This window comes from Brassica napus, chromosome A1 (genome assembly GCF_020379485.1).
Source record: "Brassica napus cultivar Da-Ae chromosome A1, Da-Ae, whole genome shotgun sequence".
NCBI lineage: Eukaryota > Viridiplantae > Streptophyta > Magnoliopsida > Brassicales > Brassicaceae > Brassica > Brassica napus.
This window is the reverse complement of record NC_063434.1, coordinates 15,357,865-15,380,272: the sequence shown is the minus strand read 5'-3', so window position 1 is coordinate 15,380,272 and position 22,408 is coordinate 15,357,865. Positions and strand designations below refer to the sequence as shown.

At 38.9% G+C, this 22,408-nt stretch overlaps 1 non-coding gene across 1 annotated transcript; it reads left to right on the top strand.

The window, feature by feature from the left end:
* Nucleotides 1-2,491: 2,491 nt before the first annotated feature.
* On the top strand, nt 2,492-2,598 carry LOC125579443. The gene has a single exon (XR_007317473.1). It is a non-coding gene; the product is annotated as a small nucleolar RNA R71 (small nucleolar RNA).
* The last annotated feature ends 19,810 nt before the right edge of the window (nt 2,599-22,408 follow it).

Sequence of the window (22,408 nt, the reverse complement as noted above, 5' to 3'; positions counted from 1 at the left end):
CAAAACAAAACACAATGTGAGATAGTAGACTCTCCCCCAAACTTACTTCACACAGTCCCTTGTGTGAGAATAAGCTCAAAGAAGAGATATAAGGGAAAGACATAAACATGATAACTAAGTATTTACAAAGGTAGAATGCACTTACTTGAAGTTGGCTATCATGAGAGAAGGGAAATGAGGAGGGAGGACTTATTGTCACCTTGGAATTTTCGACATGACCTTTGGGAATTTTTGAGAATTCCCCCAAACTTGTCCCTAAGCTTATTCAAACACACTAAAGCAAGAAAAAAGTATATAACAATATATAGAAAGGATACCATGGGACTTCCTCCCAGGTGAGCTTGTTTTAAGTCTCTAGCTTGACTTTCCTTCCAATTGGCTAGTGAGGAGGAGGATCTTTCCCACCTTCAAGAGTGATGGTGAAGACTTGAGAAAGAAGCTCTTGAAGCTTGATTGGATCATCTTGGAGCTGTGGAGTGATGATGGCCTTTGCACTTGAGAATGGTCTAGACTTTCCCTTGTATTTGATCTTGTACTCAATTTCCCCATCCTGAAGCTTCATTGGGTGGAGAATGAGTGTGTGAGGAGTCTTATCAGGAGGTGGAGGATGAGGTTCTTTCACAATCTTCTTCTTGTCATGAGCAGACTTGTGGCTCTACTCACCTACTTTCTTTTAGCACTTTCCAAGTGCTTATCACACAGCTCTTTAGAGGAATCTCCAGCAAGACCTTCTTTCTTAATACCAACCACTTCAGCCTTGGTCTTCTCAATGGAGGATGCTCCACAAGTAATTTTTCCACAATACTCAGTATTCATCTTTGGGGATTGTACTGGATAGGAGACAGCTTTGTTCACATTTAGGAGTGTGACCTTCTTGTTGGCAAAGTCTATGCAGGCTCTCACTGTTGTAAAAAATGGAGTGCCAAGGATCAATGGGACTCTCTACTCAGTTGCCATATATCTTCAGAACAGTGAGGTCTATAGGAATGGTGCATGCTCCAATCTTCAAAGGGAAGTCCTTGATGAGACCAATAGGAGTTGTAGAAGAGGAATCTCCAAACTTTAGGGAAGATGTGTTTGGCTCCATGCTCTCAATCCCTAGGCGCTTCATCATCTCCATTGAGATCACATTCACACTTGCACCAGAATCAACAAGAGCATCATCAAAAGTGAACTTACCAAGGTTGCAAGGCAAGGTGAACATCCCTTGAGACTCAAGCTTAAGGAGGGACTTTGGAGGGATTGGTGGAGCAATCTTCAGAATGGAGATGTCCAGAAGCTCGGCCACGTCAGCTTGGTAGTCTAGAATGTCGTTGATGAGCATCATCTGGACATGAGCTTCACGCATACCCGAGATTTCTGGAAGCCTGACCCCAACATCACTAAGATCTTTCATGAACTTGGAGAGCACCTTCTTCTGAGCTTTGGTGAGAGCTCTTTGGGGGAAAGGGAGTTGATCATAAGGTGATAGGTCAACCTTAGTTGCTTCCTCTAGCTTAACCTTTTTCAGCTCTCTTCTCAACTTGTTTCTCAGCTTTGTGCTCAGCTCTTTGCAGATTCGTTGCTTTAATTTTCCTGACAGTGTCCTTCACAATCTTTGCTTCAGCTGTGGCCACAACAAATCTCTCAACTTTCCCAAACTCAGTTCCAAATACCAGTCTTTCAATCTCATCCTCCTCTTTCTCATGATCACTCAGCTCAATCTCTGGAGAAGTAGTGGAGAAGACAACATTGCAAGACTCCTTGGGTTATTTTCTGGTTTCCCTGGTAGAGACCCCATTGGCTGCTTGGAGGATGAAGGCATAGAAGCACCTTGACTCTCCAAAGCCTTGAGATGAGAGGCAAGTTGCATGTAATTATTGTTGAGGTTAGAATAGTTCCCATCAATCTTTGCATGGATGTTCTTGAACTCATAAATCATGGCTTCTCATTTCTGGCCTGAAATTCCAAGAGTTGCTTGAACATAGAATCCACACTTGAATCTGGAGGTTAAGCTTGAGAAGAGCTTCCTTGAGTCTGAGGAGACTGGTTGGCTTGGTAACCTCCTTGCTGATTGTTGTAGAGTGGGCTTTGCTGGTAGTTGTTTTGGTACTGAACGTTGGGTTCTTTCTTGTACCATGTGCCATTAGCATTGATGAAGCACAGCTCCTCTTGGCCTTCTAAACCATCAACCTCATTGATCACTGGAGGTGCCTCTTGTTTCTGGTCACCAACAAAGTTCATCTTCTCCTGCTTAGCCTTTTCTGCAAGAAGTGAATCCAACTTGGCTTGGAGAGACTTCAGCTCTTTCCTGGTGTGGTGATCATCACCTCTGTTGCTTCTATCATATTCCTCACTGTAGACTGAGTCACTCTTAGCCATGTTCTCCACCAGCTCTTCTGCATCCTCTTCAGTTTTATCCAAGAAGAAACCATTGCTGGCTGTGTTTAATCTGCTCCTGAACTCTGGTAGAGCACCTCTGTAGAAGGTACTGAGCAAACTCTCCTTGGTGAAGCCATGGTGTGGGCATTGAGACCAATAGCCCTTGAACCTCTCCCAAGCTTCACTAAAGCCCTCTAGGTTCTTCTGCTGAAAGCTAGAGATCTCATTCCTGATCTTGGCCGTCCTTGAGATAGAGAAGAACTTCTCTAAGAAAGCCCTCTTGCACTCATTCCAAGTTGTGATAGAGTCACTTGGAAGAGTCTTCTCCCATTGGTGTGCTTTGTCTCCCAAAGAAAAGGGGAACATCTTGAGCTTGAAGGCATCTTCAGAAACACCATTGGTCCTGGACAAGCCACAATATTTATCAAACTTGTACAAGTGATCAAAATGGTCTTCAGTAGCAAGGCCATGATACTTGTTGTTCTTTATGGTGTTGAGCAGCTCTGACTTGATCTCAAAGTTGTTGTTCTCCACTGGTGGTGCTCTGATTCCCAACCTATGACCATTAATGTGAGGTTGATCATAGGCTCCAATGGCACGAGCTTGGCACAGTGGATGTTGTGGCTGGCGCGGTGGTCTAAGAGGATCAGCTCTTGGATCAATGCCTCCTAGGGCATCACCATCTTGAGGCAGATTCTCCATATCAAACTCCAACCTTTGCAAGTAAGCCTGTTGCTCTACTTCTCTTCTCTGTCTTGCAATCTCTCTCTCAAGTGCTCTAATGTCTTCAACTCTTGGAACTAGCCTTGTTGGACCTCTCCTCCTTGTGATTATACACCTGAAATGCAAAGGGAGAAGAAGAAAGAGAAGCAATAACACAATTAAACAAAAATTGACTTAGTTTCAAGCAAGTGATTAAATCCCAATGTCACTATCAACTTAGAATTTGGCAACGGCGCCAATTTGGTGATAGGAGTTTTCAAGGCTCCTAATCAAATGTTATAGTATAAAGGATGTCAAACCAGTTCTAAGTGATTCTAAAGCAAAAGAAATGCAAGACCTTGCTTAATCTAAGTGCTATCAATTAGTGAGATGATTATGAACTAGAATACTACTAAAATGCAATAAGGAACAAAGCTTTCTTTCTTCTGAGATGGAAGAACTCATGGACTAAGGGAATTGACCCTGGGTGATCAAGTTTCAATCTAAAAGTGGCAACTTTCAATCAATCTAATCAACCTTAGACCTAGACACAGTCCTAAACAAACTCTATCTCTAGATGAATGCTCATTCACTAAGATAACTCAAGCATCAAATCTCTTTGGTTGAATATTATCTAAGCAATCATGTCTACTTCGTTGGGAATCAAGACTGATATGACAACCGTTCAGTAAAAGGTATAATCTTCTTGCATAGAGATTGATTATATAAGTACATAGTGGATAGTTTTTTGTTTCTTGGGTCAAACAATACTCTGAAGTTTGCTGGGTAATATATTAATCTTGCAGGTCAAAAGGTCAGCTGGTCAGGTTGATATACATTCCTAAATTCTTTGAGACCATTGTTGCTGTTGTGGTGAGTTGCAATTTTCAACTTGAGCAGAGATCATATCATCCTCATTGGAATTCCATTTTTCTTTCATATCTCAAATTCACCAAACATATTGTTTTTTGGCAGGTGAACCTAAGGAATCTGGAGTGTCAGCTTTAACATTCAGTATAAAGTTAATCACAATACTGTAAAATGTTACATCTCCAAGTCATACCAAACAGATGCATTTTATGTATTTTCTTGAGAAATACTTTTTAAGATCTTTGGATGCGTTGTTGTATTGTTTTTTTTTTTTTTGAGAATCTAATACATTAATCTTATCAGTATTTTTTTTTTTTGGCAACAAACGGCTATTCTATTACTCAAACTTGAGGTGGCCTGAGTAACCAGGCCGGAATAGAACAACCAACAAAGCACAAAGACCTATGAAAAGATCGGGCATTCCTAGCTAATGAATCAGCAATTCCATTTTGCACTCTTGGGAAGTATTCGATCTTGAAGTCCGGATAACACATCTTCAGTAGTTGAATGACCTCTAGCTCGGTTGCGAACTTTGGCCATGCTTGTGGATCCACTACCATTGCTATCAGATCCTTACAATCTGTCCCAAATCTCTGACATGTCGAGTGCTGTAGCATGCTCTCCATTGCCCATTTTAGAGCTTCCAATTCAGAGTGTAGTGATGTCTCTCGCCTCCTTAGATTCCTCATCCCCATTAATTGGATCTTCCCTCTCTCATCCTTCCACATCCATCCAATTCCACTGAATTGATCCGTAGAGGTCCATGAACCATCCACCATACAAATATTCTCCAAGCTTAAGGCTTGTGTATCTCCACCCATTTGTGTCTGTGTAGGAGCAGGTATAGATTCCTTTGCATTGTACCATGCCTGGCATTCACTCTCTGCATATCTTACTAACTCCAAAGGGTCTCTGTCTATACCTCTGAACAGTTTGTCGTTCCTCGCTTTCCAAATGTACCAGATTATCCAAGGATATGGGTCTCTGTCATTTTCTGGCCCCATAATACTATTCTTCCTCCAAAAGAGGTAGTCCATATTGGTGTAAATGCTCGAAGTCGGGAATGTTTGAGCGCTTGTCGGTGTTGATGACAGGGCCCATGCTTGTACTGCCGGTGGACATTCAAAAATCGCATGAGTAACCGTCTCTTCTGCTTCTCCACATCTTGGGCAATAATTATCACAACGCATATTACGACGTACCAAATTCCTTGTGACAGCTACCTGTCCTGAAATTAGTTGCCATATAAGATGACAAATTTTTTGTGGTGCATCGACTTTCCAAGCAAAGGCTTGAAGTTTGGTTATGCTGGGCTCGACAATTTCTTTTTCCCCAACATCTCTCAATATATTTGTTGCTACCCAATATCCAGATTTAACAGTATATTGTCCATTTTTGGTATAGCTCCAGCAGAAAGTATCGCGTCGGTGAGTTGGGCTTATGGCCAGACTCTGAATCGTTGGTATGTCTTCCTGATCTACATACTGCTCCAATGCTCGAACATTCCACTCCTTTGACTCAACATCAATAAGATCACTGACTGTCATCCTTGGATTAACTACTGGGACTCTGGGGTAAGCCGGCCTTGCTGGAACCGTGGGAATCCATGGATCTTGCCAAGCATTAATTTCATATCCTGAATGAACTTTATTCCTGATACCCAAAAGCAATAGTTTCCTTGCCGCTATGATACTCGTCCACACATATGATGGGCTATCCACTGCACCGATCCGCAAAGGCGAACTCAGCCGATAGTATCTTCCCCTGAGGACTCTCGCCACTAGTGAGTCTGGGAATTGTACAAGCCGCCAAAGCTGCTTTGCTAAAAGAGCTAGATTAAACTCATGAATCATGCGAAACCCAATACCTCCCTCCTCTCTAGGGGCACACATCTTCTCCCATTTAGCCCAATGGATCCCTCGTTTTGGAGGATTTGAACTCCACCAGAATTGTGCAATGGCACTCGCAAGGTTCTCACATATTTCCAACGGGAGCAGAAAACTGGACATGACATAAGTCGGAAGAGCTAACAGGATAGATTTTATTAAAACTTCTTTTCCACCTTTCGATAGCCATCTACCCGTCCATCCATTCACTCTATGTAGTAGTTTGTCTTTTAAGAACGAAAATAGCTTACACTTAGATCCACTAATATCCTCTGGAATTCCTAAGTAGGATCCCATTCCCCCTTCATTTTGGATACCAAGAGTGTCCTTAATCAGCTGTCGTTCATTAGCTGGAATCCTCTTACCAAATAGTAATGAAGATTTTTCAAAGTTAATACATTGTCCTGATGCTTTCCCATATGTCCTGACTACTTTCATAACTTCTTCACATTCACGGGGCTACGCCTTACAAAAGAAAAGGCTATCATCAACAAAGAGAAGGTGTGATACCGAGGGGCTAGCGCGTGCGACTCGCATCCCCGTTATCTTCCCTTGGTTCTCTGCATGATTAAGAAGGCTAACGAGCGCTTCCGTGCATAGAATAAATATGATTATTAATACATAAAACATGGATGAAAAAACATGAATATGTCCAAAGCTTATTAACCCCACACGGATGCATGCTCCTCTGGAGCTCACTCGAAAGAGTTTTTGTTCATGTTATCTCTTACGCTTTTTCGTATGTTTGACCTATTTATTATTTGTTAACTTACTTTTTCTTTTAAATCTCATTAATAATAATGTGTTGATAAAACTATTGTAAAATTATTACTAAACTCCCTAGAGAAAATCGATTTGATGTTTTCAAAAGACTTTACATATAATTATTGATTATCTAAAATTGATTAAATATTTAATTTTATTTTTCATAAGTTCAGAGGCAGGCCCTATAAAACAGATAATTTTTTTCTATAAAAACAGATCATTTAAGCAAGATCGTAACTTTAAATGTTATGCTAGAGAAATAAATTACTTTTAATTAATTAACATAATACAAACAAATAAATCAATTATATGGATTCCCTCAAAACAATAGCCCTTTTCTCAGAAAAAAAAAGGTTTTTTGCAAAATTAACCTACAATTCAAAGTCAAACACAAAACTAACCTCCTTTTTTTTTGGAAATTAGTTATGCCTTATTCACCCCACAAGTTCATATAATTAACGAAAAAGCCATCAATTTTTTTTTTGTTTTTATTTTTCGAAAATGACATTTTTACTCTCACACCCTCATCATCTTCAAGTAATTACAAGATTACCATTGTCATCAATACCCTAACCACCACGAACAACCAATTTGAAACTCTTAATGCTCCCAAAATCGATTTACCCTTCTTCTTTCTCCATTCTTATGAACTAAACACAACATCTCTCTCACTTTCTCTTCACATTAAGCTAAAAAAACTCAAGATTTTGATTCTACATTTTTTATGGTTCATAGAGTCAAAGAAGCTAACGATTCTGGGTGTGTCACTTTCGTTTAAGATTTTGTGTTCTTGTAGAAGCCTTATGTGTGCTAAGGAAGTTATCTCACCAATTTAAAGTATGAAATCGAGTTTTTTTCCAGATCTGTTCGTCCAGACAACTTACAGGTAAGATGTTTGGCTGTAGACGACTTACCTGGAAGTCGTCTGGTCAACGCAGAGGTTATTTTTGCAATTGACTTTGAAATATGTTTTCTGAGACGACTGAAAGTTAAGTCGTCTGATTTTGTTTGGTTACAAAAAAATCTCCAAAGAACCTAGACGACTTAAATTTCAGTGGTCATAGGTTAGTTTTGCATTTGACTGGATTATTTCAGAAGTTTGACTTTCCCGGACGACTTACATTTCAGTCGTCTGGTGAAAATTAAAATATCAATATTTTATTAACACTAAACGACTTACAATTGAAGCGTTATAGGTTAGTTTTGCAATTGAAAAAAAAACTTCAATATTTAATTATACCCAGACGACTTACAATTCAGTCATCCGCCCGACGACTTACATGTAAGTCGTCCATGATTTTATTCCGAGATTCTGGTCAAACCTCGTAAATCCTGGACGACTTAGTCTGACGGACGACTGAATCGTAAGTCGTCTATGTATAATTAAATATTGAAGTTTTTTTCCAATTGCAAAACTAACCTATGACGACTTAATTGTAAGTCGTCTAGTTTTAAAAAATATTGATATTTTAATTTTCACGAGACGACTGAAATGTAAGTCGTCCAAGAAAGTCAAACTTCTGAAATAATCTAGTCAAATGCAAAACTAACATATGACGACTGAAATGTAAGTCGTCTAGCTTTTTTGGAGTTTTTTTTTTAACCAAACAAAAGTGGACGACATATTTTTCAGTCGTCTCAAATAACAGATTTCAAAGTCAATTGCAAAAATAACCTCTGCGTTGACCATACGAATTATATTTTAATCGTCTGGAATACTTAGATTGAAGTCGTCCGCTTCGACCTAAATGGACGACTTCTCTGGAAGTCTACTAGATGACTTTCGTTGATGTCGTCTGCGTCAAAGTTTAATAAACTTGCATTTTCTCTAAAACTATAAAGACTTTTTAACATTTTCTTGTTAATTCACGTTTCTTAATGAATATTTGGGCTACTGAATGAAATTTATAACTTAATTGGTGATATTTATGAGGTTACCAACATTCACGTTAATTAAAGTTTCTAACTGATCCGAGAAGACTTCCATGGAAGTTTTCTCTGCTAGTTTTAAAGTCTTCTACGCTAGTTTTTGAATAACTTGTATTTTTAAGAGTGATAAGTAACTTCAAGATATGTAAAACTCATATTTACAAAATATGTTCTCTCCCTTAGTTTTACTAAATTTGACTAAGTTTTTCAAATAAAAAATATGATATGCCTTGACTAGTTACTATTGTTTGTTTAACATCTCTTAAGTATTATTGTTATAGACACTAATGATGATTATTGTCACGAGTTTGAAGAAGGGTTAAAATGCTTCTTAAAATGTTGTATCAATATGAAGCTACCAACATTCTTGTTTATTAAGATGAGAAAAAGGTCATTGGAGTTTATTATTGCATATGAAAGATCCAAAGATAAGAAAAAGACTACTGAAATCTATTATTTCATTGATTTGTAAATGTGTAAACACAATGTTAGCACATGTATTACATCTTGGGAAACATTATTACTGATTTTACAAAAAAAAATCACAACTAAAAGAGTAGACATGCAATTCACAAAACAGACCACAAACAAAATTATTATAGATCATTCTTCTACAAAGACAAGATTGGACTCCACTTGATATAGAAGAATACTTTGTCAGAAGACTTCCAGGAAGTCCAGACGACTTCTAGGAAGTCCAGACGACTTCTAGTAACTCTAGACGACTTCTAGTAAGTCCAGACAACTTCCAGGAAGTCCAGACGACTTCTAGGAAGTCCAGACAACTTCCAGGAAGTCCAGACGACTTCTAGGAAGTCCAGACGACTTTCAGGAAGTCCAGATGACTGAAATGGAAGTAGTCTGGAAGACTTCCTGGAAGTCATCTAGTGCATTATATTTTAGACGACTAACAGGTAAGTCGTCCGAGAAGTCTTCCAGATCTGAAAAACCTGCATATCTAATCCAGATCTGAAAAACCTGCATATCCAAAAACATTCAAATGACTTAAAAACAGAAAAAATGAGTGGAAGATTAGATAAATCTACCTTTATAGAACACACAAAAATACATATATAAAATTAATAGATCTACCTTTAAATGAGTAGAAGATGAGTACCATTTGATTAAAAACCTGCAAAAAAGATAGATTAGTAAGAAAGACATGAGACAAAACTGAAAAATTCATATAAAGTTTGGTGTTTTGAAGTCAAAGAGATTAGAGTGGGTTTGGAGAGTTTTAGTTTGAGAAAAAAAAGTAAGAACTTTATATAACAAGAACTTACCAAATGAAGAAAAATCAGACATAAAAACTTACCAAAACACTCAGATCTATTATGAAAGGGAGACTTCGTCAGAAGACTTCCATGAAGTCCAGATGACTTCCAGGAAGTCCAGACGACTTCCAGGAAGTCCAGACGACTTCCAGGAAGTCTTCCAGACGACTTTATTTTAGACGACTAACATGTAAGTCGTCTCTGAAGTCTTCCAGATCTGAAAAACCTGCATATCAAATCCAGATCTTAAAAACCTGCATATCCAAAAACGTTCAAATGACTTGAAAACAGAGAAAATGAGTGGAAGATTAGATAAATCTACCTTTATAGAACACACAAAAATACATATCTAAAATTAATAGATTTACCTTTAAATTAGTGGAAGATGAGTACCAGCTGATTAAAAACCTGCAAAAGAGATAGATTAGTAGGAAATACATGAGACAAAACTGAAAAATTCATATAAAGTTTGGTGTTTTCAAGTCAAAGAGATTAGAGAGAGGTTGAAGAGTTTTAGAATGATGAACATTACATTTTTGTTGCAGCCATTGGAGAGGAGGAGAGAGAATGTGTAAATTTTTCTTTATATAGGGAGACAAAAAATCCAATTAGGTTAAATATTTTTGATTCAGACGACTTACTAGACGACTTACTTGTAAGTCGTCCAGAAGACTTTAATATTTTTAGCGGGAAATTAAAATATTATTAGCGGGAAACTAAAATAGAAGACTTTCCAGATGACTTATAAGTAAGTCGTCTGGTTTAAATTATTTAAGCAGGGAAATAATTTTTTTAAAAAATTTTAGGTGGGAATATTTGGACGACTTACATGTAAGTCATCTGCTTTAATTTCTTCACGAGAAGACTGAAATGTTAGTCGTCTAGACCATAAACATAACCCCTAAACTTAATTAACTAACTAAACACTTCATAAAATCAAATTAAACTTACACAAAAATAAACACATATAAGTAAAAAATTAATTTTTCAAAAAAATATTCAAGCTTTCCAAAATCTAACCCTAAGAATACATACAATACTATAACATATGTTCCCAAACCCTAAACCAAAGAATACCATGATTCACTTCCTACACTCATCTATGTTGAAAACAATTCAATTTTGTTATATTTTAATTTATATCACTTAAAATTGTTTATAATTACATGATTTTAATTTTTCGCTTATCAAAATATTTTTTAAAAAATTTATAAATTATTTTTAAGATCAGCTATACCAGAAGACTTACTTTGAAGTTGTCCAGATGACTTCCAACATCTTAGACGACTCAGACGACTTACTAGGGTTATATTCGTAAAAATATCTTCTGTTTTTTTGTTTGGTCACAAAGGGCTGAGTTGTAATTTCACAAGGCTTTTAGGTTAGTTTTGCATTTGATTCAAATTTGGGTATATGTTTGGGGTTAAAATCAAGTTGTGGGTTAGTTTTGGCAAAAACCCCAAAAACAATTCCCGCAAAAAAAATTATTTCATCAGACTCATCTTTTGCCAGCATTAAAGATGCGACAACTGCTATTTTTTAAAGTAAATGACTAAGTTCGTCTATTTTATTTGATATATGATCAACCAATTTTCGTTCAGTCAATTTTATATTTTAAAGTTATAATTTAGAACAATCTGTATTAGTGGATTTATATTTGCCGCATATAAGAAAACATTTTAAAAATATATTATCACTCCTCTACGGTAACAATCTGTCTTTTTTTTTTGTCATCTGGTATATTAATAAAAGGCTTGTTCCAAAAGCCAACAGTAACATACAAGAGAGAAACAAAAAGATTTAAGCTTAAAACAACTAAACTACTAATCTTATAGACTACCAAAACATGAAACCATAAACTTGAGTACGAAGTAAAGATCCCAACCCAACCATCAAAGACACATCACCAAAATAAAACTCCAGCTATACAGAGGGATCCATTTCCTCACTTTCAAAGAACCTGGCTAGCCATCGTGGTGCTCCTACAGCAACATATGATTGCACCAAGTTGTATTTGAAAACACTCTGAGCAATGAGGAAAGCCCCTCTATTAGCTAAAGTATTTTCTTTCATAATCCTCCACCATTCCAGATTCCTAAAACGTTCTAAAAGCTCCAATCATTGAACTTTGAAATTAGGCCAAGCCTTTGGTCTGAGAATCACTTTAGTATAGGTATCATCATCCATTGCGAAAAGAACGCGGTCAAGATGGTGATCGTGCATGCTCTCCACTGCCCATAATATGCCACAGAAATTTGCTTGTTCCATGGAATCAATATTTGAGAATGCACGTCGACTGTGAAGCAATACCTTTCCTTTATCATTTCTAAGAACCCAAGCCATTCCACACTGATTTTGCGTTTTGCTCCTACATACACCGAGATTGCATTTCAACCATCCAGAAGGAGGAGCAGACCATGACTTGAAACCAACCGCCATCGCTTCATGTTCCTTCTTCTCATTAAATTTATCATTGAGTTGAGCCAATCTCCAAAAATCTGATTCCTCTTTGATCTTAGCCACTAAATCTAAGGCTGTGACTTGTTTTCCTTCAAATAGGATTCCATTTCTGAATTTCCACAAATACCAAGCAATCCAAGGAATAGAAATTCTAACCTCTTCTGGGATATTAGAATTCTTCAACATTTTAAGCAAGATGTGAAAGTTGGTATAATGTGAAACGGGATCATAACCATTCTCCGGATGAGGCACATTAGAAAGGGCCCAAACCTGTCTTGCAATGGAGCAGCCAAAAACAATGTGGTTGATCGATTCACCTTGAAAGCCACATGTTTGACATACAGGGTCCATTTTGATTCCTCTTCTCACCAGAAGTTCTCCTGCAGGAAGAGCATCGCTCAAAGCTCGCCAAAAAAAGTTTTTAATTTTCGGAGCTGTTTGAATCTTCCACACATCTGTTTTGAGGATATTCAAAGAAGGTCTAGCTTCTGCTTCTTGAACTTCCATTCTTCTGATATAATTGTTGATGAACCAGTAACCAGATTTGACTGAGTAGCTGCCATTCCGGTTATGAAGCCATACCCAATAATCTTCGTGACCAAAAGCAATCTTCATTGATAAGATGCTTTGAATATCTTCCGGATAGAAAAGGTCTTCAAGTTTTTCCATCTTCCAGCATCTTTTTTGGTGATCAATAAGGTCTTCTACTTTCAGAGGCAGATCTACAAAGATGTTCTTCATAAGGGTCTTCTCCTTTCGATCCCACCAATCCACGCATCTGTCCATACAAATACTGAGCTCCCATCTCCCAAGTGTTTCCTCAGGCCTTGACTCAAAAGCTCTTTTCCAAATTGTATGCTTCTCCATGCGTACGAAGGTCTTGAGCCATTCTTTGCTGATAGGAAGTCCCCTTGATCGAAATACCTACTTTTGAACAATTTAGCAAAAAGAGATTCAGGAGAGGATAAGATCCTACACGCCTGCTTCGCCAAGAGGGCTTGATTGAAGCTCTGAATATCCTTAAAACCAAGACCTCCTTGTTCTTTTGCCAAGCATAGTTTTGTCCAACTTAACCAGTGAATTTTCCTTTTGTGTTCTAAGGAATTCCACCAGAAGTCAGCCATGGCTTTGGTAAGATTTTCAGATGATTTCTTGGTCAATTTGAAGCATGACATTGCGTAGACCGGCATTGCCATCGCAACCGCCTTTAACAAGACCTCCTTTCCCCCATTGATAACAGCTTCGCAAACCAGCCAGACAGACGATTCTTGAGACTATCATAAATGTAGGCTAGCATTTCAGTTTTGGATCCACTAAAGCATTCCGGTAAGCCTAAATATGATCCTGAACCACCTTCTTTTGAAATACCTGTGATGTCTTTAATCAGAATCTTTGTGCTCTCTTCAACTTTCGTTCCAAAAGTAATAGCTGATTTTTCCACATTGACTTGCTGATCTGTGGCTTTTTCATAAATCCTCAGAATCTTGACAAGCTCCACTGCCTGATCCGCTGAAGCTTTACAAATCATGAGGCTGTCATCAGCAAATAACAAGTGGTGAATCATAGGACCTTCCTGTGAAAACTGAATACCCTGAAGCAATCCCCTCTGAACAGCTCTGCCAATAAGATGAATAAGACCTTCGGTACATAAAACAAAAAGGAAGGATGATAAAGGATCACCCTGCCTAATTCCCCTTTCCGGTTGAATGCTACCAAAAGGTTGGTCATTGATAAGAGCTGAGAAGCGCACAGTAGAAACACAAAACATCACTCTTTCCACCCATGTGTTATCAAAGCCCAGCGCCACTAGCAAAGTTCGCAAATAAGCCCACTCTACTCGATCATAAGCCTTCGACATGTCCGACTTAATAGCCATAAACTCCTTCGAGATGCATCTATCAGTTCTCAGTGCATGAATGATTTCATGGGCAATCAAAATATTATCAATGGTCAGTCTTTCTTCAACGAAAGCTGATTGAGTCGGAGAGATAATCTCTGCTAAGAAAGGCTTCAATCGATTGACCAAAATATTTGAAATGATCTTATAGAGAACAGAACAGAGACTTATGGGTCTCAAATCTGACAACAAAACCGGGTCCTCTATCTTGGGAAGTAAGCAAAGGTGAGTATAGTTCCATTCCACAGGAAATATACCTGATGCAAAGAATTCACGAACTTCCTCAGTTACCCGATCCCCAACTATGCTCCAATATTGTTGAAAAAATAAGCCAGTCATTCCATCAGGGCCTGGAGCACTACTCGCTTTGACCGCAAAAACAGCAACCCGCACTTCTTCTTTACTAACCACTCTGGTTAATTCTTCATTCATACCGGAAGTAACTCTGCTTGAGAATCCTTCAAATAACTGCGAGAAATCACCAGAACTTGAAGATTTGAAAAGGTTTGAGAAGTATTCGGTCGCCACCTCTCCTTTAGCAGCCTCAGAATATTGTTCATGACCTCTAGCATCCATCAACTTGATGATTCTTTTTCTTGATCTGTTCGCTTTAACCGAGGCATAGTAATATTTAGAGTTTAAGTCTCCTTTAACCGCCCATTTCTCCTTGCATCTCTGTTTCCAAAACAACTCTTCTTCTCTATAAGCTTTGACCAGATCCTTCTTGAGAAGATTAATTCTCACAGAAGAGGGATTCAACACTGATTGTTCCAGTTCCAAAGCACACTGAAGCTGCGTTATTTTGTCACGAGCATTCAAATTCTCCTTCTTTTTCCAGTTGCTGAGAGCTTTTATGCATCTCTTTAGACGGTCTGAAACCTTAGTAACAAAAAGGGGATGATTCGTTAACCATGCCTTCTTTATTTCTTCTTGAACACCATGCTTATGAAGGAATCTCGCATCAAAACGAAAACTTCCACGATAGGGCTCAGAAGAGGATATAAGCTTTACCAAAACAGGTCGATGATCAGAGCCTCTCTTATCCAAAAACACTTGGTTCGAGGCTGGATAGAGGTGGAACCATCTCTTATTACCAAAGCACCTGTCCAATTTGGATTGGATTGATAATGAACCTCTCTGACCTCCCCAAGTAAAACTATTTCCTGTGCTAGGAAGTTCAGACATTTCTCCTATCTCCAACATGTCATTGAAATCCTGAAAAGAAGAGTCACTTCTTCGAGGGCCTCCAATCTTCTCATCATTGTTTCTGATTTCATTAAAGTCACCGAACATGCACCAAGGATCTTTCCGAAAAGCTCCAATCCTAGTTAACCGTTCCCACAACTTCGGTCTATCACTCTTAACAGGATGCCCATAAACACATGAAACAAAGAAACTATCTTTACCGAACTGTACACAAAAGTCAACCAAGTTCTTATCCACAAACTTGAAGTCTATATTTACGGAGTTTTTCCACATCAACGCTAAGCCGCCGCTGTCAAAACCCTATCGTAGCCTAGCCATGTCTGTAGATCAACCAACGCATCTCGCATCTGCTTCATCTCCATTAAAAATAAAACATCCGGGAAATGTTCTTTACGCATCTCCCGTAGTCTTGGAATCACCAGGTCTTGTGCACGGCCCAGGCCCTGGCAATTCCAACTAACCATAGACATTTTAAGAGTTGGACGGTCCCTCACGTGGGACCGTCAATGGTTTCTTAAACCTTGCAGAGCTTTGAGATGGCTCGACATCATCTTGTGCTTTTCTCTTCACATCAGACATCACTCCTTCTCCAATCTTCTTTCCGGTACCAGAGTCATTCTTCACAATATTTTTACCATTGCCTCTTCTCTTGAAAGTACCCGGCCTTTTTCTAGCCTTAGGTTTCTTCAATGGAGTCCCGGAAGCACTAGTTTCAACCAAACCAGTACTGAAACCCGTAGAACTCACAAAAAGAAAATTAGGAAGACTTGAAGCAGGCTGATCAAACACTTGCTGCAACTCTGAAACTATTCTTCCAGACTGAAGAACCTTGGTACCAGCTTCAATTGCACTCGCCATCAACTTCTTTGGAGTTGGCATGACTGGAACCTGCGAACTGAAATCAAAGACAATGCCTTTTCCTTTGTCCAACATCTTAGTCACAGAGGGATCAGGTTCCAATCTCAGAAGAGTCTTCTGTCTAATGGGATCATTCTCCAAATCCCCAATCGATTTTTTAACTCTTTCTTCTCTAGCTAACTTTTCAGGACCTGATGCCGCACGCAAGTAAAGTCTCATGTCATCCAGCACTTCTTTAGCAATCATAGGACGGCCAGAAGCAGGATCAAAACCCAAAAAGTGATCCGGGATAAGACCAAACAGAGGGTCAGATTCTTCTAACTTCTCAGACACTGCCCGATTCTTACTTTCGCTGAAGAAGAAGCCACCTTTTCCTTCATATCCAAAGCGCTTCTGAAGAAAGGACACCGAGATTGTTCATGAGTAAGCCTCTGACAAGTATAACATCTCTTCTGAAGCCTTTCATAATCATACAGAATTTTAATTTCTTCACCGCTCGGAATAATTACTTTCTTTGATCTCCTTAAGGGCTTAGAGACATCGAATTTGACCAGAACTCTAACATAGTCTCTAATCTGAGGTTTATCAAGGTCAAACGCTAATTCCTCGACTTGACCCGCAAAATCACCAAGAGACCAAAGCGCCTTATGAGTGTAGTGGTTGATTGGTATGTTCCTCATCTGAACCCACACCATGATGTATTTAAGGTAATCAGCAGGCGGGTATTCAACCCATTTCTCCAAAACAATAGGCCATAGATTATGAGTATGAACTCCTTTGTTGAGAACATCAAGCATGTCTTGCTCATATTTGAAGATAAACTGAAATATGTCTTTAGATAGAGCTATGCCTCTGACCCTATCATACAGCCTCCACTTCCGAGGCATTTCGAGAATCAATTCTGCCATATTCTGACACTGAGGATTTAAAAGACGACCCACCAAACTCAGAGAATTTCTACCCGTCGAGTAAAACTCTGGAAGATCAGTGAGCACAAAAGGTTCTTCATCTTCTTCCAACGAAAGCTGGTGAAGATTTAAATCCATATGTGACACCATGAAGGAAATTCTTTGGATTGAAGGATGAAAAGAAAATCCAACAAGACAGTAAATCAAAAAGTCCCTTTGATTTGAAGATGAACTAGGATCACGGTAACAATCTGGCTATGTCTTCTTTTTTCAACATATATATTTTGTAATGTGCACATTTCCTATATACTATTAAACACAATTTGTTAACTAAAAACTAAACACGTGTCCAACATAAAAAGTTTCTTTAAACTCGATGAAACAATCGCATCCCACTCATCCTGGAAGGTTGGAAGTCAGAGGATCTATCTCCCGAAACAAATATAATGAAGCACATTGCTAGCTGTTGGAAAGCTCTAAGCCAATAAAAGAGATAAAACAATTTGAACTCAGAAAAACTAGTCGAGGAACTTAAGGAGAAAGTGGAGGATATGTATTCGAATGATGATGCTACTTCCGAAGAAATATCAGAGGCTCTGAAGGAGCTACCTACTGCTCTTAAGGCAAAATAATTGTGTTGGAGACAGAAAAGTAAGTTCCTCTGATTAAGGAAACATGATAAGAACTCGAAATATTTCTATGCGCTGGTGAAGCAAACGAGAGCTAGGAACAGGATAACACAACTCATTTATGAGAATGAAAATATGGTGGAGGATGAGGAGGGACTAGTAGCCATTGCTACATGTTACTTTAGATAAATATTTGAATCTTCTAACCTAGAGGATATAGCTGAGGCGCTATCAGAGGTTTCGACAACGATTACAAGGGCAATAAATACATATCTTACAGCTCTGGTAACTGAATGGGAGGTTAAATTAGCGTTGTTCGCTATGCATCCAGAAAAAGCCCCAAGACCAGATGGAATGACAGCTCTATTCTACCAGAAGTTATGGGATATTGTCAAAGATTATTTAACCCGTATGGTTAATCAGTTCCTTTTCGAAGGAACAATGGCATATGGCCTTAATGATACGAAACATTTGCTTAATCCCTAAGACAACAAAGCTGAATGAGATGACAAAATTTAGACATATCAGTCTATGTAATGTCAGTTATAAGATAATATCTAAGGTCTTATGCCAAAGATTGAACAAGGTTCTTCCACAACGGATATCTGAAACCTAGTCAGCCTTCGTTGCTGGTAGATAGATCACAGATAATATCATGATAGCCCAGGAGATGTTCCACGCTTGAGAACTAAACAAGAAGGTCGAGTCAAGAGAATGGCCATAAAAAACTGATATGAGTAAAGCATATGATATGATGAAATGGTCATTCATTGAGGCAGTCATGAGAAAGATGGGTTTTTCGGAGATGTGGATTGGCTGGATTATGAGATGCATCACCTCGGTCAAGTATAAAGTTCTCATGAATGGAGAACCAAGGGGAAATATTCTCCCTGGGAGAGGTTTACGTCAAGGAGATCCTTTGTCGCCTTTCATATTTATTCTATGCACGGAAGCCTCTCATTAGCCTTCTTAATCATGCAGAGAATCAAGGAAAGATAACGGGGATACGAGTCGCACGTGCTAACCCTTCGATATCACACCTTCTCTTTGCTGATGATAGCATGTTCTTTTGTGAGGTGAAGCCCCGTGAATATGAAGAAGTTATGAAAGTAGTCAGGGAATATGGGAAAGCTTGAGGTCAATGTATCAATTTTGATAAATCCTCATTACTCTTTGGTAAAAAGATTCCAGCGAATGATCAACAACAGATTAGAGATACACTTGGTATCCAAAATGAAGGTGGAATGGGGTCCTAATTAGGAATCCCAGAAGATATTAGTGGATCAAAGTGTAAACTTTTTGCCTTCTTAAAGGAGAAACTATTACGTAGAGTGAATGGTTGGACTGGTCGATGGTTGTCTAAGGGAGGAAAGGAAGCCTTAATTAAATTTATCCTGTTAGCTCTTCCGACTTATGTCATGTCCAGCTTCCTGCTCCGATTGGAGATATGTGAGAATCTAGCAAGTGCCATTGCACAATTCTGGCGGAGCTCGAATCCGTCAAAAAGAGGTATTCATTGGGCAAAGTGGGAAAACATGTGTGCTCCTCGAGAGGAGGGAGGAATTGGGTTCCGTATGATCCATGAATTCAATCTAGCTCTTTTAGCTAAGCTGCTTTGGCGTCTTGTCCAGTTTCCAGACTCATTAGTAGCGAGAGTTCTACTGGGAAGTACTATTGTCTGAGTTCGCCTTTGCGAGCAGGCACAGTGGATTCTCCATCGTATGTACGGACGAGCATCATAGCTGCGAGAAAGTTATTGCTCTTGGGTATCAGAAGCAAAGTGCATTCAGGATATGAAACTAATCTCTGGGAGGACCCTTGGATTCCTTTGACGCCAGCAAGACTGGATCGTTCCCGGGTTACAGTAGTTAACCCAAAGATGACTGTCAGCAGTCTCATTAATTTCGAATCAAAGGAGTGGGATGCTCGATTATTAGAACAGTATGTAGCTCAAGAGGATATACAGATGATCCAGAGTTTGGCCATAAGCCCTACTCTTAGACGAGATACATTTTGCTGGAGCTACACTAAAAATGGCCAATATATTGTCAAGTCTGGATATTGGGTTGCTACAAATTTGATGAGGGAAAATGAGGAAACTGAAGTTCTTCAACCTAGCTTAACCAAACTCCAAGCGTTTGCTTGGTTAGTGAACGCGCCACACAAAAATCTGTCATCTTATATGGTAATTAATATCAGGACATGTAGCGGTAACAAGAAACCTGGTACGCCGCAATATGCGATGTGATAACTATTGTCCGAGATGTGGTGTTGTAGGCACGGTGGGGGGGGAGGGGGGTAACCCTCGAATTGGTTGAATGGTGGAACCAAGGTTTAAACCTGAAAACAAAGAGAACTGATTTTTATGAGTTTAGAGTTTTTATGATGCAAACAGAAACAAATATGAAAATGATACTGTGAATAAAAACAAATAGAAAACGGATAGATTGATGAAGATGGGATCTTTGTTGCTGGATGTGTATCACTCTCAACAAGGATCGATGGATGGAAGATGAATGAAGATGGAACCGTTCTTGCTGGATGTGTATCACTCTCAAGATCGATTGGTGGATGGAAATGGGATGATGGACGCCACAAATCTCTGTGAAAGGAGGCTTTGATAAGTCTGGATGCCCAAGAGCTGCTTCTCACAATACTCTAAGACTTAGAACAATAGTTTTGAGAAACTAGAAAAACTGTATTTTCATTCATAAAAGTTCAAGGGTGATTTACAAAGACAAACTAATTGAGCTTTATAGGCTCGACTACTGGGACTCTCTAACAGTCATAAAATGATATAAGGAAAGAAATAAAATCAAAATAATAAACTTGGAAGCAAAGAAATTGATGGCTCCATGAAAACTAGCTGTTGGACGCTTTATGATGAGAATCTTGGCCAAATGAATGTAGATGGTGTTCTCCTTGTATCTGGACGGTTTGAGGGGATAACTAAGCTTCCTGGGAACCTTCTTGTTGGTTTGGAATGCGCTGAGGTCGTGCCTAATCTGAAAGAAAAAGAGCTGTTGGAGTTTTAATGCTTGAGACTCCAAATAAGGCAAGCTGAAGTAAATGAGGATCCTCCTGATCCAATGTTGGCTGGTGCATTGTATAAACTTGTAGAATTCTTCTGGATCTCTGGATAGACTTCCTGAATGTATAGATTGATCTCCTGGTCGCTAATTTCTGGTTTGAAGCTGATTGAACCGGCTAGCTTCCAATTGAGGTAAGTGTAGAACTGATTTGGCCGGTTTTGGAGATTGGATCTTAACTTCATAATTCCGTGTCAATTTCTCTTGATATTGGGCTTTCTGGAAAGCTGAGAGATCCCTTTTGAATCTTATGATGGGCTTTGATTCAGGCCGCTCCTTCCTTGGGCTGGAATCTCCTTCTAAAGTCGGGTACTCGCAGATGGGCGGGCTGGAAAACCTCTGACTTGTAAAATTCATAACTTCTTTCTCCGTGAATATTTTGGTTCTATTCCAATTGGGATGGACTCCGTCTTGAGTGTAGAGTCCAATAAAATTGGTTTCATATTTAAATTCCTTCTGGTTGTAGAGATATGCACCTTGGACGGAACCTCAGTCGCTGGTACCTCCTAGATGGCCGGTTTGGTGAGACTCTGGTTGAACCATGGATTTCGTGACCACAACATGTGGAGAGCCAGAAAAAAACTGTTTCTCATGCGAGCTTTGAATGCCCACCGGCTGTCCAAGTTTGGGAACTATCATCAAGACCATCAAGTTCTCAAATTTTCCTGGTATCAACTATCTATGCTAATATGGATTACAGTTTTTGGAGGAAGAATAATATTATGAAGCCAGAGGATGATATAGATCCTTATTCTTGGATAATTTGGTATATCTGGAAAGCTAGAAATGACAAATTGTTTAGAGGCATTGACAGAGACCCGTGGAGCTAGTCAGGTATGCTGAGAGTGAGCGCCAAGCTTGGTACAATGCAAGAGAATCTACACAAGTCACTCCACAGGTACAGATTGCTGCAGATACACATGCCTTAAGCTTGGGTAATATTTGTATGGTGGATGGTTCATGGACCTCTACAGCTCAGTTTAGTGGAATGGGATGAGTTTGGAAGGATACCTTAGGAAAAGTTCGGCTCATGGGAACAAGGAATCTAAGGAGGCGTGAGACACCTTTACACTCGGAACTGGAAGCGCTACGTTGGGCAATGGAGAGCATGATACAACACTCGACCTGTCAGAGATTTGGAACAGATTGCAAGGATCTGATTGCAATGATAGAGCAGCCACAAGCTTGGCCTAGCTTCTCAACTGAGATGGAAATCATTCAAACTCTTCGGTTGTGTTTTTCGGACTTCAAGATCAGTTACTTCCCAAGAACACAAAATGCGATTGCTGATTCGTTAGCTAGGAATGCACATTCTTTTCATAGACCTTTATGTTATGTTGGTTGTTCTATTCCGGTCTGGTTACCCATATCACTTCAAGTTTGAGTAATAGAATAGCCGTTTGCTTGCTGCAAAAAAAAAAAAAACAATTGCATCCCACTATTATAATACACTTGCATCAAAAACGATAACAAATAGATGACCTGCATTTTAAATTATACAAAAAACCAACAAAGAATTACAAATTTGATAACCTCTAAGGTTAAAACCTAAACAACCACGTATATACATGACC